Source organism: Galeopterus variegatus, unplaced genomic scaffold (genome assembly GCF_000696425.1).
Source record: "Galeopterus variegatus unplaced genomic scaffold, G_variegatus-3.0.2 Scaffold840, whole genome shotgun sequence".
Classification (NCBI taxonomy): domain Eukaryota; kingdom Metazoa; phylum Chordata; class Mammalia; order Dermoptera; family Cynocephalidae; genus Galeopterus; species Galeopterus variegatus.
Genome location: NW_007726951.1, coordinates 386,274 through 399,991, shown reverse-complemented (window position 1 = coordinate 399,991; position 13,718 = coordinate 386,274).

Below are 13,718 nucleotides of genomic sequence, written 5' to 3'. Positions count from 1 at the left end.
GTCTGAGCACCGTGCCCACCAGTCTAGATTCTTGCCTAATCTTAGATTTTGGCTCAGTAATTCGTTACTCTGTTGTTAACTCATTAATGGTTTAAAGATATATTTGTATTTCACCAGCTTTTTAAACTGTACCCAGTAGGAGAGTTAATTAGAATTATTTGGCCACCATCACCAGAAGTAGAAGTCAAACAATTTTTTTAATGCAAATTTTTATCAATGTGAGAGTTTTAAAAAGTAAAAATTTTTACTGGGGAACTCTGTACTGTTTTATCCTTTTACAACTGTCTGTCTACAGGTCCCCAGGCATATTTCTCCCAAATTGTCCTACCGCTGAATTCCCTGCAACCTTCCTTATGACCTCTCTTTAGTGCTCCACACAGACATCTCATTTCTAGTTTGTCTATAGGAACAGTAGAGGTGACAGCAAATAAGGTATTTCTTTTTTTTTTTTTTTTTTTTTTTAAAGATGACCGGTAAGGGGATCTTAACCCTTGACTTGGTGTTGTCAGCACCACGCTCAGCCAGTGAGCTAACCAGCCATCCCTATATGGGATCCGAACCCGGGGCCTTGGTGTTATCAGCACCGCACTCTACCAAGTGAGCCACGGGCCGGCCCCAAATAAGGTATTTCAACTGCTATAATGTTATGGTCTTTCTTCTCCCTTGTAGAGGAATATAGTGTCTGTAGTGAAGCCTAGTGGGATAACTGTGGACCCAATGCAGAGATAAAAAAATAAGAGGGTACTTCAAAAAGTTTGTAGTAAAATAGAATTAAAAGATAGTGTGGGGCCGGCCCGTGGCTCACTCGGGAGAGTGCGGTGCTGATAACACCAAGGCCCTGGGTTCGGATCCCATATAGGGATGGCTGGTTAGCTCACTGGCTGAGCGTGGTGCTGACAACACCAAGTCAAGGGTTAAGATCCCCTTACCGGTCATCTTTAAAAAAAAAAAAAAAAAAAAGATAGTGTGAATCTTTCCACAAACTTTTGAAGTACCCTTGTACAGGAACGTTACAACAGCACGTAAGGCTTTTCTCTGAACCCACCTCTTCTGGAAGTGGGCAGGAGTAACTTAGGTGAGCTCACACACCCAGCTCCCGAGCAGTACGTACTATTACCTCACCCTACCCCCACTGTGGTTTCCTGGGCTTTCATCTGCTCCAAGCCCTTTGATGCTTATGAAGCTACTTCTGCTGACTCTGCTGACACTGTCATTGTTACCCTGGTTACCACTGAGATCAAGTGATACTTAGACCGGACTATATTTGAGGAGATTTTCTTCCTGTCCCAGCTAGGCCAAAGACACCACAACCTTTGAGGTTGCTGCCGTATCCACACCCTCAGTGCAGAACGGATGGATGAGCTGGGGTTGCCAATGAAGCAGGAAAACTTCCTTTCCCCACCTTTGCCTCACACTCTGTTACACTGAGTCAAAAGAAGTTTACACGTGAAAATCACAATGAGTCCCTGTGTTCTACCTGTTAGGTTGGCAAGATCAGAATGTCTGATTGCGTCAGAAAGGGCGTGGAAAGGCAAACATTGCTGGTGGAGTGTAAATTGATATAACCTTTTAGGAGAACCGTTTAATCATATATATCGCAATTTAAAATGTCCATATCATTTGAATGAGCAAATTCATTCCTAATTTACCTTCGATATGTGCAAAATGGCGTGTGGACAAAAATAGTGAATACAGCAGTGTTTGTAAGTAGAAGACTGGAAACAGTGGGAAAGCAGACACAGCATGGCCTCCCCATATGCCCTTGGCTCACTGTCAAGTGTTCTTGCAGCCAAGGGGAAAAGTTCTGCACGTATTGACAAAATTTCCCACCTCAAGCCAACTGCAATGCCCTCAAAAGAAATCCTCCAAAGTGATAATGGAAGATGGAACATGCCTCACTGTACTTAGTATGTCATGACACAATACCACTGACTACATGGCTTACACAACAGAATTTTATTTTCTTGCAGTTCTCGAGTCTAGAAGTCCAAGGCCAAGGTTTTGGCTAATTTGGTTTCTGGTGAGGACCTTCTTCCTGGCCTGTAGATGACTGCCTTCTCACTGTGTCCTCACATGGGCTTTCTCAGTGCATGCCATGGAGAGAGAGAGAAGGCTTTCTGGTATCTCTTGTTATAAAGACACTAATCCTATCAGATCAGGGCCCTATGCTTATCACTTCCTTAATGGCCCCATCTCCAAATATGGCTACACTGGAGATTGGGATCTCATCTTATGAATTTGGCAGGGGGACATAGACACGCAGTCCATAACAGTATGGACACACCTCAGCTTCCCCGGGCTTCAGTGTGATGTTTCTGAAGCATGTTCTATACAGTTTCTCAGGAGGTCCCCAGTGGAATTGATCCAGGGTTGTCCTAAATTGTGACTCTCTTATTAGTCCACCCTTTCATGGCTTTTCTCCCTTCCCTCTCACTGAGCTTCCTAGGGTCACCTCTCAAAAAAAGCACGTAAGTTCTCGCCTTAAGGTCTGTTGTCGGGAGAACTCAAACTGAGATAATGTTTCTAATAACCAGACATTTGAACTTAAAATTATACCCACAAGTATTGCTTTGATCTGAATATTTGTGTCCCCCCCATTCCCTAAAATTCATATGTTGAAATCTAATGGCCAGTGTGATGTTATTAGAAAATGAGGCCTTTGGGAGGCGACTAGGTCATGAGGGCTCCACCCTCATGAATGGGATTAGTGCCCTTATAAAAGAGGCCCCAGAGAGCTAGCTCACCCCTTCCACCATGTGAGGACACAGCTAGAAGGTGCCATCTAAGAATCAGAAAGTGGACCCTCACCAGACACTGAATCTGTCAACACCTTGATCTTGAACTTTGCAGTCTCCAGAGCTGTGAGAAATAAATTTCTGCTGTTTATAAGCTACCCAGTTTATAATATTTTATTATGGCAGCTTGAACAGACTCAGATAGGTTTTCAGGCCTGCAGGTTGTCCTGTATTCCTAGTACTGTGGTAGCAGCTGTTATATATTGGTTTCTGGCCAGTGACAGCTCATACTGCAGCATGGAACAGACTGGAGTTGAACAGACTCTGGAAATAGGTCTGCCTTGAAGAGGGGGTGAGGCAGGGAACAGGAGGATGGACCCAGTGGCAAGACCAGGAGACCATGTCCATTAAACACATCAGTGACAGCAGGCAGAACTCCAGGCTCCCACTAAACCTGAGGTGTCCCTATAGATGAATGAAACCCTCACCTGCTCTTGAAACAAGGCAAAGTCTGAAATTTTGAAATGCTAACAAATTGTGGTTGGAAAGTTAGGGAATTACAATGAAGGCTGTTCTAATTTTATCACCATTGCCTGTTCTTAAACTTTGTATAAATGAAATTATTCAGTATATCGTTTTGCGCCCGGCAGCTTTCACTCACCATGCTGGTGAGATTCACCCATGTTGTTGCATATATTAAGTAGCCTATCAAAAGCAATACGAAATTGGTAACAGATGCAAACATTGAAAATTCTGTTCTGTTCATTTCCTCACATGAGAAGGAAAAGAAATATAAGTAATCTAAATAGGATATACAATATATGGAAATCTTATGATTTTACACATATTTTAACAGTGCCATAAATTCAGATTTCTATGGGAAAAGATCAGAGGCACATATCCTCACCTCCCTCAGTCAGGGAGAGAAAGAGATCCTGTGCTTGTGACTCCCCAAAGACTTTTGAAAATTTGTTTCTTTGTACGTCACCTTTGGGTTTCAGTTTCTCTGATTCTTCTTACTCCTTTAATCATGGATAGCTGTCTATATTCCATCACCTTTGAAAATTTCTCATAGCATATATGTTATCTGGCCTTCTGCTATAACATCCTACAAGAAGCATCTCTGTATTACTTTTTGGTTAAATCTGGTATTGGCTTCTACTCTGTCAATCAACCTTGTCATTTGGATATTTCTGTCCTTCAGTCCTGAAGAAACTTCAGGGGTTTCCTGCTATTACTTCTGCTATAACATCCTACAAGAAGCATCTCTGTATTACTTTTTGGTTAAATCTGGTATTGGCTTCTACTCTGTCAATCAATCTTGTCATTTGGATATTTCTGTCCTTCAGTCCTGAAGAAACTTCAGGGGTTTCCTGCTATTAGCCATGAACCTTGGTTCTCAATTTTCTATGTCTTCTTTGAAGGTACTTCAAAAAGTTCATGGAAAGATTCGTATTATCTTTTAATTCTATTTTTCCATGAACTTTTGGAAGTATCCTTGTATATCTTACAATTCTATCTAAATGTCAGAGTTAAGAATCATTTCGTTAATAATTTTGGGGGACTGACTTGATTATAAAGAGGCAAAACCAAGCCTCAGCCCAAGCCAGTAAACTAGTCATACAGTGATCTACTTATCACGGCTGGGCTGGCTGGTCAGTTCAGTTGGTTAGAGCCTGGTCTGTAACAACTTACTCCAAAGCTTAGGGGTGCAAAAACAACCATTTGTTATGCTCACAGGTTATTATGCTCAAGAAATATGCTTAGACAGAAATAGCGATGGCTTGTCTGTGCTCCACAGGGTCTGGGGCCTCTGCTGGAAGATTCAAGATAAGAGCCGGAATCATCTGAAGGCTCACTCACTCATGTCTCTGAGGGTTAATGCTGGCTGTTGGCTGGGGGAATATTAGTTTCTTCCACATAGGCTTCTCCATGAGGTCTCTCTGCATGGGCTAGTTTAGACTCCTTCACAGCATGGTGGCTGGTTTCTCCAAAATATGCAACCCAAAAAGAGAGACAGGCAATGGGTTTTTATGACCCAGCCTTGGAAGTCACATAGAATCACTTTCACTGAACTCTATTGGTTGAAACACAAGCCCAACCAGGTTCAAAGGGAGAAGAAATAGAATCTACCTCTTGATGGAGGAGTTGCAGTTTCTGGAAAAGCATGTGGGACTGTCAATATTGCTCTGGCCATTTTGCAAAATATAAATTGCCATAACATCCTGCATGGAAATCTTTTAATACTGTAATTAAATGAGTGGGGGGAAGTCTAAACATGATTTCAAGATTATATGTGTTTTTGCTTTATATGAAATATCCTAAGTTAAACACATATTTATACATAATACATATGTGATCCCGACATATTAAGTGAGCTTTTGAATTAATGATCAATGATCAATGATTCAAACTCCTATCTTTGCCACTTTCTGTTTGGGCAAGTTCCTTACCCACTCTTTGCCTCTGTTTCCTCATCTGTAAAGTGGGAGAACCACCACTTATCTCCTAGGGTTGTTGAGATTAAAAGAGACAATTACTTTTAAAGTTATTTGGGATGATTGCATTTCTCAAAGATAGCTGGCCCATCATCTCCTGTCCTGCCCATTTCTCTACAACATGACCTCATCACTCCCCCATCAAGAGGTGGAGTCTAATTCCCCTCCTCATGCATCTGGGTAGGATTGTGACAGCTCCAGACAATGGAATACAGAAGAAGTGACACTGCTGGCTTCTGCAGCCAGCTCATAAAAGGCCATGCAGTTTCCGCCTCACTCACTGGAACACTCAAACTTGGAGCCCTGGACTGCAGAGTAAGAAGTTTGATAACGCTGAGGTGGCCACTCTGTAGCACATAGCGAGGCCATATGCAGGCTCTCAGTTGGCAATCCCAGTTTTGAGTCATCCCAGCCCAGGAGTCAGACAGGCAAATGAATAACTCTCCAGATGATTTCAGCCCCAGCGGTTATGCCACCACCAGCCCTCAAGTCTTCCCAACTAAGGCATCAGACATCATGGAGCAAAGACAAATCACTACCACTCTACCCTGTCTGAAATCTTAACCCACAGTCTACATAAGCAGAATAAAATGCTTGTTTTAAGCTGCTACATTTTCGGGTACTTTTTAATACAGCAATAGTAACTGGAACACTCCTACAGCAAGGTCTGACACATAGATATTGAAACACATAGATATTTCTCTTCTTCTTTTTTTGATTGCTCTGAAAAACTTTTTAAGGTGCCAGAGAAAGCATCTGATAGTGTTGGGGATCTATACAAGCAACAAATTTGAAAGTAACTATAACAATATTACATCATATATACGCTGCAGAGAGAGGCCAAGGGAAAAAGGGCCAGATACACAGTCATCTCGTATAACTTCGTATAATGTATGCTATACGAAGTTATTACGTACAAAAGCACTTCAACACATAGATATTTCTCTTCTTCTTTTTTTGATTGCTCTGAAAAACTTTTTAAGGTGCCAGAGAAAGCATCTGATAGTGTTGGGGATCTATACAAGCAACAAATTTGAAAGTAACTATAACAATATTACATCATATATACGCTGCAGAGAGAGGCCAAGGGAAAAAAGGGCCAGATACACAGTCATCCCTGGCAAAGCTGCAGCAGATTTTGTGCCAGAAGGCAGGTGTCCAGAGTTCAGAGCAGGTCAGAGAGTCAGGAAAGGATAGGTCATTCCAGTCCAACATGTGCTAACTCAGCAGGGAATGGTTCTTGGGGCTTGCCAGCTTCAGGAGCATGAAGCACTTGGGGGAAGGGAAGAATCTAGTTTTGTTTAACTCTGGGGTTTGCACTGGTGAGATATGGTGGTGAGTGGTATGGGAGGGAAGGGAAATTGACTGTATGATCCACCTCCAAATGGAGTACCACCGTAGACTATTCATTATCTAAGGGAACATTGTGCACTCAGCTTGCCTAAGGTTATTGGTATCTAAGATGATCAAATATAATGAATGAGACAAGGCAGCATGTCTTAATAGACAGCAGGTCTTCCATGAAGTAAAGCAGATGGCAGTCTTGTGATTCCCTGTCACATGCAAATGGGGTATTTGAGGAAAATTTCACAGACTATTTACCAAGGTGTGGGCGGATTAAAGGAAACCAAAATTGATGGTAGAGTGCAATGGAGCTAGCAAGAGTGGGAAGTCATTTATATCTGTAGACCAGAAGGGTCAAGGGGCAGTAGTAGTTACATTTGAGAAGATTAAAGGAAACCAAAATTGATGGTAGAGTGCAATGGAGCTAGCAAGAATGGGAAGTCATTTATATCTGTAGACCAGAAGGGTCAAGGGGCAGTAGTAGTTACATTTGAGAGACCAGCAACCTCTTGGTAGAAGCTCTGGCTTTCAGCAGAAGGACACGGCCAACCTACAGTAATCTGCAGGGAAGAATCCAGGAAAATAAATTCTTCACCTTACTCTTCTCCCACCAGCACCCTTCTTGGCTGAATTCAAAGGGAAGCCAGAGGGAAGGGACCCACTGAAGCAGTCCACAAAGTGTAGCCTTCCAGGACACAGAACAGAATGCGGAAAGGTCAAAATCAGATCCGAAGGGACAAATGTAAGATACCCAATACCCCTGTCATGTATATCTCCAATTCATGATAACAATCAGGCTGGTGCAGGAGGACACTGAGGACTCCTGAAGGAGGTGGCTGGTGAAGGCTAGGCACAGGTGTCCTGTCCTTGCTCCACTCCCACTGGAAAACCAATGGTATCTCCTGGAAACCTGGGGTAACTGACTGGGATAAAACAGCAAAGCTAGGGAAAGTTATTACTCCTAGACTCACAAGAGACTAAGCTATGATGACATAATCAGTTTCAGATCCTATTTATTCATTCATTCAGGGTTTCTCAAACTCAGCACTGTTGACATTTTGGCCAGGTAGTTCTTCGTTGTGGGAGGCTGTCTTGAGCATTGTAGGATGTTTAGAAGCATCCCTGGCTTCTATCCTAGAGAAGCCAGTAGCAACACTGCATCCAATTATTCATGAGAGAGAATACAAATTTTGTTGATTTAAACTTCTAAATTTGGGGTTATTTGTTACAAGGAAATAGCTAATCAAAATAGTCCCTACAGTCCTATTGAATATAAAAATGAAATAATCATCCATCTCTTTATTACATAAATAGTAGCTATTTAATGTGACTGAAAAGGATATATAATTGGATTCTTTTGGGAGCTAGGTGTCACGGAAAGCTGACTTAAACTGCTTAGGGAAAAGGGGTAAATTTGGGGCTCATGAAATTCAAGGAAGAGTTAACTAGTCCAACTATGGGAATATCAGGGATGATGTTTAAGTATTAAATGCTACTAGGGCATTTTCTCTGCACCTCTCATTTCTGCTTTCTTCTCTGTGCTGGCTTTATTCCTAATCACTGCAGACTAGCGCTGTCCACCTGGTAGGAAACATGGCTACGAACAACCTCCAGTTTGACATCTCACAAATTCAAATTCTGCTTTTGGAGAGAGAACACTTCTTTTTCTTAGGTGCAGTTTGAAAAATCCCAGATACACCAGCCAGCCCCCCCCGCCCCCAAAAAGAAAAATCCCAAGGCTGATATGCAATTGGCTCAGCTTGGATCATCAATATTCCTGAACCAGTTAACTGGGGCTGAGTATGGAAAGGGAGGAAGGAGAGGAGAGGAGAGTTATGTAAAAAAAAAAAAAAAAAAGCAGGTTCCCAAATAGCCATGTGGCTAGGTAAAGACGAGTATTGTTTAGCTTTTGCTGTATTATTATTATTATTATTATTATTTTTTTTAAAGATGACCAGTAAGGGGATCTCAACCCTTGGCTTGGTGTTGTCAACACCACACTCAGCCAGTGAGCCAACCGGCCATCCCTATATAGGATCCGAACCCGTGGCCTTGGTGTTATCAGCACCACACTCTCCCGAGCGAGCCACGGGCTGGCCTAGCTTTTGCTGTATTATTATTATTATTATTATTATTATTATTATTATTATTATTATTATTATTATTATTATTATTATTATTATTATTATTATTATTATTATTATTATTATTATTATTATTATTATTATTATTATTATTATTATTATTATTATTATTATTATTATTATTATTATTATTATTATTATTATTATTATTATTATTATTATTATTATTATTATTATTATTATTATTATTATTATTATTATTATTATTATTATTATTATTATTATTATTATTATTATTATTATTATTATTATTATTATTATTATTATTATTATTATTATTATTATTATTATTATTATTATTATTATTATTATTATTATTATTATTTTTTTTAAAGATGACCAGTAAGGGGATCTCAACCCTTGGCTTGGTGTTGTCAACACCACACTCAGCCAGTGAGCCAACCGGCCATCCCTATATAGGATCCGAACCCGTGGCCTTGGTGTTATCAGCACCACACTCTCCCGAGCGAGCCACGGGCCGGCCTAGCTTTTGCTGTATTATAAACTACCTTCAAACAACATCCACTTTGTTTGCTCACAATTCTGCTGGTCACCTGGGCATTTCTTCTGTTCTGGGCCTGCTACGCTGGGGCTGAATGGTCCAGGATGGTCTTCCTCAATTGTCTGGTGATTGGTAGACTGTTTTGTTCGGGTTAGGAGTGGAGTGGGGAAAGTGGTTCATTTACATGCCTGACACTCAGTTTGATATCAGGTGGGGTGACAGGATGACTTGGCCACGTGTCATTCATCATCTAGCAGCCTAGGCTAGGCTGTTCACATGATGATAGAAAAGCTTCCAGAACAAAGGGTAAGTCCCAATGCACAAATATTTTTCAGGCTTCTATTTGCATCCCATTTGCTAATGTCCCATTAAACAAAGCAAGTAATATAGCCAAGCCCAGATTCAAGTCACCAGAAAAATGATCCATCTCTAGATGAGAGAAGCTGCAATATAATGTAACCATGCCCCCCGCCCCACCACCCTTTATCTCATTGTGTGTAGGGGGCAGGGAGGGTGAAGCAATATGTATATTTTCAAGGCAAGTGCTGCAGACAAGCCAATTAATGTTGACAATATGAGTGAACTGAATTTACTCTGTAATTATCTTAGATGTCTCATGTAGCCTTAGCAACAAATGCATAACCACAAAAGGCAGTGGTATGTGAAGTTATAAACAGAGATATGATACAATGACAGGATGTACGTAAGTGGCCAATTAAGCCCTCCCAGTTTGCCTCAGATGTTTATAAGAAGTTAGCTATATCCACCCTTTGCATATTTCTGGTATGAGCATTGTCCCATACTTTGTTTCAGAAGTGCTGGCAGCTTTTGAAAACTGACTGTATCACTGGAAAATGTTCTGCAAATGAGATCCAGCAGGATCTGGATGCTAATCATAAACATTTCCTTTCCAAGAATGAGCTCTTCAAAATAACACATCCTAATGCTGTTTGGGTTAAAGTACAAAAGACTACAATCATGGCTTCTAACTGTTGATTAGAGAGTAGGTGAGCCTAGAACAAGGACCAAATGCACCAGCAATTTGGTCTCAGAATTTTTGTTTTGTAGTAATTCTTTTTTAATGAAGAGGAATATATACTCCCAATAGCAACATAGTGTAACAGCTAAAAGCGTGGACTCTGGAATTAGAATTCAGGGTACATATGCTGACTTTCTCACTCACTGTGACCTTAAACAAGTTTCATAACCTATCTGTGCCTCAGTTTACTTGTCTTTAAAATGGAGGTGTAATAATAGTATCTACTCCTAATGATTGTTACAAGGACTAAATGAGTCAGTATTTTTGAAATTCTGAATTCTGCTTGGGATAGAACAAAGGAGACACAAATTGAAGCATTCTAAGAGGTATCGGTGTGTTATGAGGATGATTATTTATGTTCTTAGTCTTCATCAAAAGGCCATCAACTTTTTCTTGCTGGTTAGCAGCAACAGCTTAGTGCAAGGAGGGGGGTAAGACAGTACTCGGACTATTTGCAAATTACCATCTCCCATGTAAGGCTGGTGGGGAAGAGATGGACAGTGTCAATACCGTGGCTTAGAGAATGTCTGAGAATTTCAACCACCCATTCCTTCTCAGTCTCCTATTTCCATGAGTTGTGTTTTTGAGTGAAACCAAGTGCTGGTAAAGTGTGAAAATCAGCCTGTAGCCATCCATTCGCACTTGTAAGCTAGCCTTGGCTCTCTTGAGCTGTCCATCAAAAAAGGAGTAACGTTCAAAAGAATAAGTAGCTGCCATTAAAAAGAATCAGTACTTGATATACAAAAATATTCAAGGACAATAGGCTTATATTATATAAACAGATTCTTTATTTCACATTCTTTAGAAGAACTTCAAAGAACACAAGGTAAGCTTAAATGACTATGTAGAAAAGTGAGCAAGTTCCATGGTATCAGAGTGGGAGCTCTTAATGAAATCACACACAGCTTTATGTTTAGGTTGATTCAATCAATCATCTGCCTCACTCCAATGTGCATCTCATCCATCAGCTCTCCTTATGGTCTTCCCTTTTCATAGAGCCAACACAAATATTCGTTGAATGAAACAATGAGTAGTTTCCTCCATGTAATTGATCTTACAAAACACTGTAGTGGAAAACAACTGCTCCCTGAAGTCTGAGTGCACAGACATTTTTGAAGGGTGGTCAAGAGAGTTGAACAGTAATCTAAAGTAGCAAAATAGCATATACTAATTATCCAGATTTTATCGTCACGCATTGTACACAGGTATTGATATTCAACTCTGTATCCCACAAATACGTAGAATCAAGTAGGTATCAATTAAAAAAAATAAACCAAACAAAACCAAAAATAAGTAAACTAGCAAAATCAGAAAATTATCTCGGAAAAGGGCTTCATTCCAACAGATCTATAATCACTAGTGTTCTAAAGACAGGGAAACCTCAGAAAAGTGAAAATAGGGATTATTTTGTCTCCCAGCTGGGTATCATTTGCAACCTCGCTTTCAAGCTTTGTCATCTGGTTCTGCCCCATGCCCTCTCACCCTCTCTCCTAAGAAAAGCGTTTCCCTCTTGCTTTGTTGCCTCAGTGACCACATTTTACAAAAATAGATTTGAAGAAAAAGACTAAAGATCTTTTGAAATTGGATGTGTTTCAGGTTCTGTGAGATTTCATGAAATCGCTAGAGGACTGGAAAAGGTGAACTGCTTTGAAGGAAGAAGGAAAGGCCAGCTCTGAATTAGATTAATGGGGGTAAGACATTTGTTATTCTTAAGAATCAAGACGAGGGAAAAAAGTGGTAAATTCAGACATCCTGTTATGGTTATTGTGTTTGCCGACAAGAATGCCTGCCATCTTTCAACACTTATAGGTACCTGAGTATTCTAGTTACTCTCACGGTAGCACGAACTACTCAAAGCTTAGCAGCGTAAAATAACCACCGTTTAATTATGATTATGTATCCCTTATGTATCCTGTGGGTCAGGAATTCAGAAAGGGCATGGTGGGGACAGCTTGTCTCTGCTCCATAATGCCTGGGGGGCCTCATCTGGAGAGATTCAAACAGCAGGGAGTGACCTGATGGGTTAGGGCTGAAATCACCTGGAGGTGCTTGCTCCTGTATGTGGCAGCGCAAGCTGGCTGCTGGCTGAGAAAGCAACACCTGGCCTCGCTGGTGCTGCTTGGGCTTCCTCACAGCAAAGTGGCTGGGTTTTGAGAGTGAGTATCCCATGGAACCTGGAGGAAGCTGTGCTCTTTTATGATCTAGCCTTGGAAGTCACATAGTGTCACCGTAGCCACAAGCCCACCCAGATTCAAGAGGAGGGAACACAGGCTGGAGAGCCATGGGAGGGGTGTCAGTCACATTGTAAGAAGAGGCAGAAGGCAGATATTACTGTGGCGATCTCTAGAAAATAGGAGGCGCCTCATTGGGTGTAAGATACATTTTAATTTTTCTCAGGTAGTATAGAGAATAAAAATGTCTGTAGACTTTGGATCTGTTTGCAGTTTGAAAAAAAATTAATGAATATCATTTTCTCTGTGGACTGGTGAAGGGGAAAAATAACCTTTGTTTGTTCATACATAGCCAAGGTAGAGAAAATGAGAATTATTGGTAAATATACATACTTTGACAATAATGAGTTCTCCCTGAAACCTTAGAATACATTAGATCTAAGCAAAGAGGAGTTAAAGTGAGTAGGAGAGAAAGCTTGATGAGATAAACAGCAGCCTGAGGTAGAAGCTTGAGAAAAACCCATTTTGAAAAAGTCAAGTATCAATAAAGCAAGAATGCTCTCTGCAGAGTCAGCCCAAAACTAACAAGAGAATCCTTGGGTTTAATGTTGCACTAGTGCCTAACATCCTCTTTTCCCTTCCAGAACCAAATTTTCTAACTGTTTGGAAGGCTCAGTGCAACTACTCTTTAACACAAAGAGATTTCTCTGCCTCAACTCCTCCTCCTCTCTCTCCAGAATCCAACTCTATCCAGATTCAAATTCAGTCTCAAATCCCAAAAGGCAAGTACCTCTGGTGAATGCCAGGACAGGGTGCTCCTCCGTCCACTTGCATTTCCCATAAATTTCTGCTAATGGCAGACTTGAGATCTTCCCTTGAACACTAGAAGGGGCTCCTACCACCACCTGAAAATGTGGACAGTAATATAGATCTTCCTTCTTAGTTAGTTTGGGGTGTTCATATATTGTGGTATCAAAAGAATGATCCTAATAACAACATGGTAGTTGTTATGCCCCCCCCCCCCAAGATATCCACATACTTATCCCTGGGGCCTGTGAAGATGTTACCTTACATGGCCAAAGAACTTTGCAGAGGTAATCAAGTGAATGGGAGATGGAGAGATTATTTAGATTCTCTGGGTGGGATCAACGTAGTCACAAGGGTCCTTATAAGAGGGAGGCAGGAGGGTCAGTGTCAGGGAAGGAGATGTGATAAGGAAGCAGAAGTTGGGGCAGGGCAGAAAGGGAGAGATAAACAGAGACACAGGGAAAGAGGGAGAGGAAAA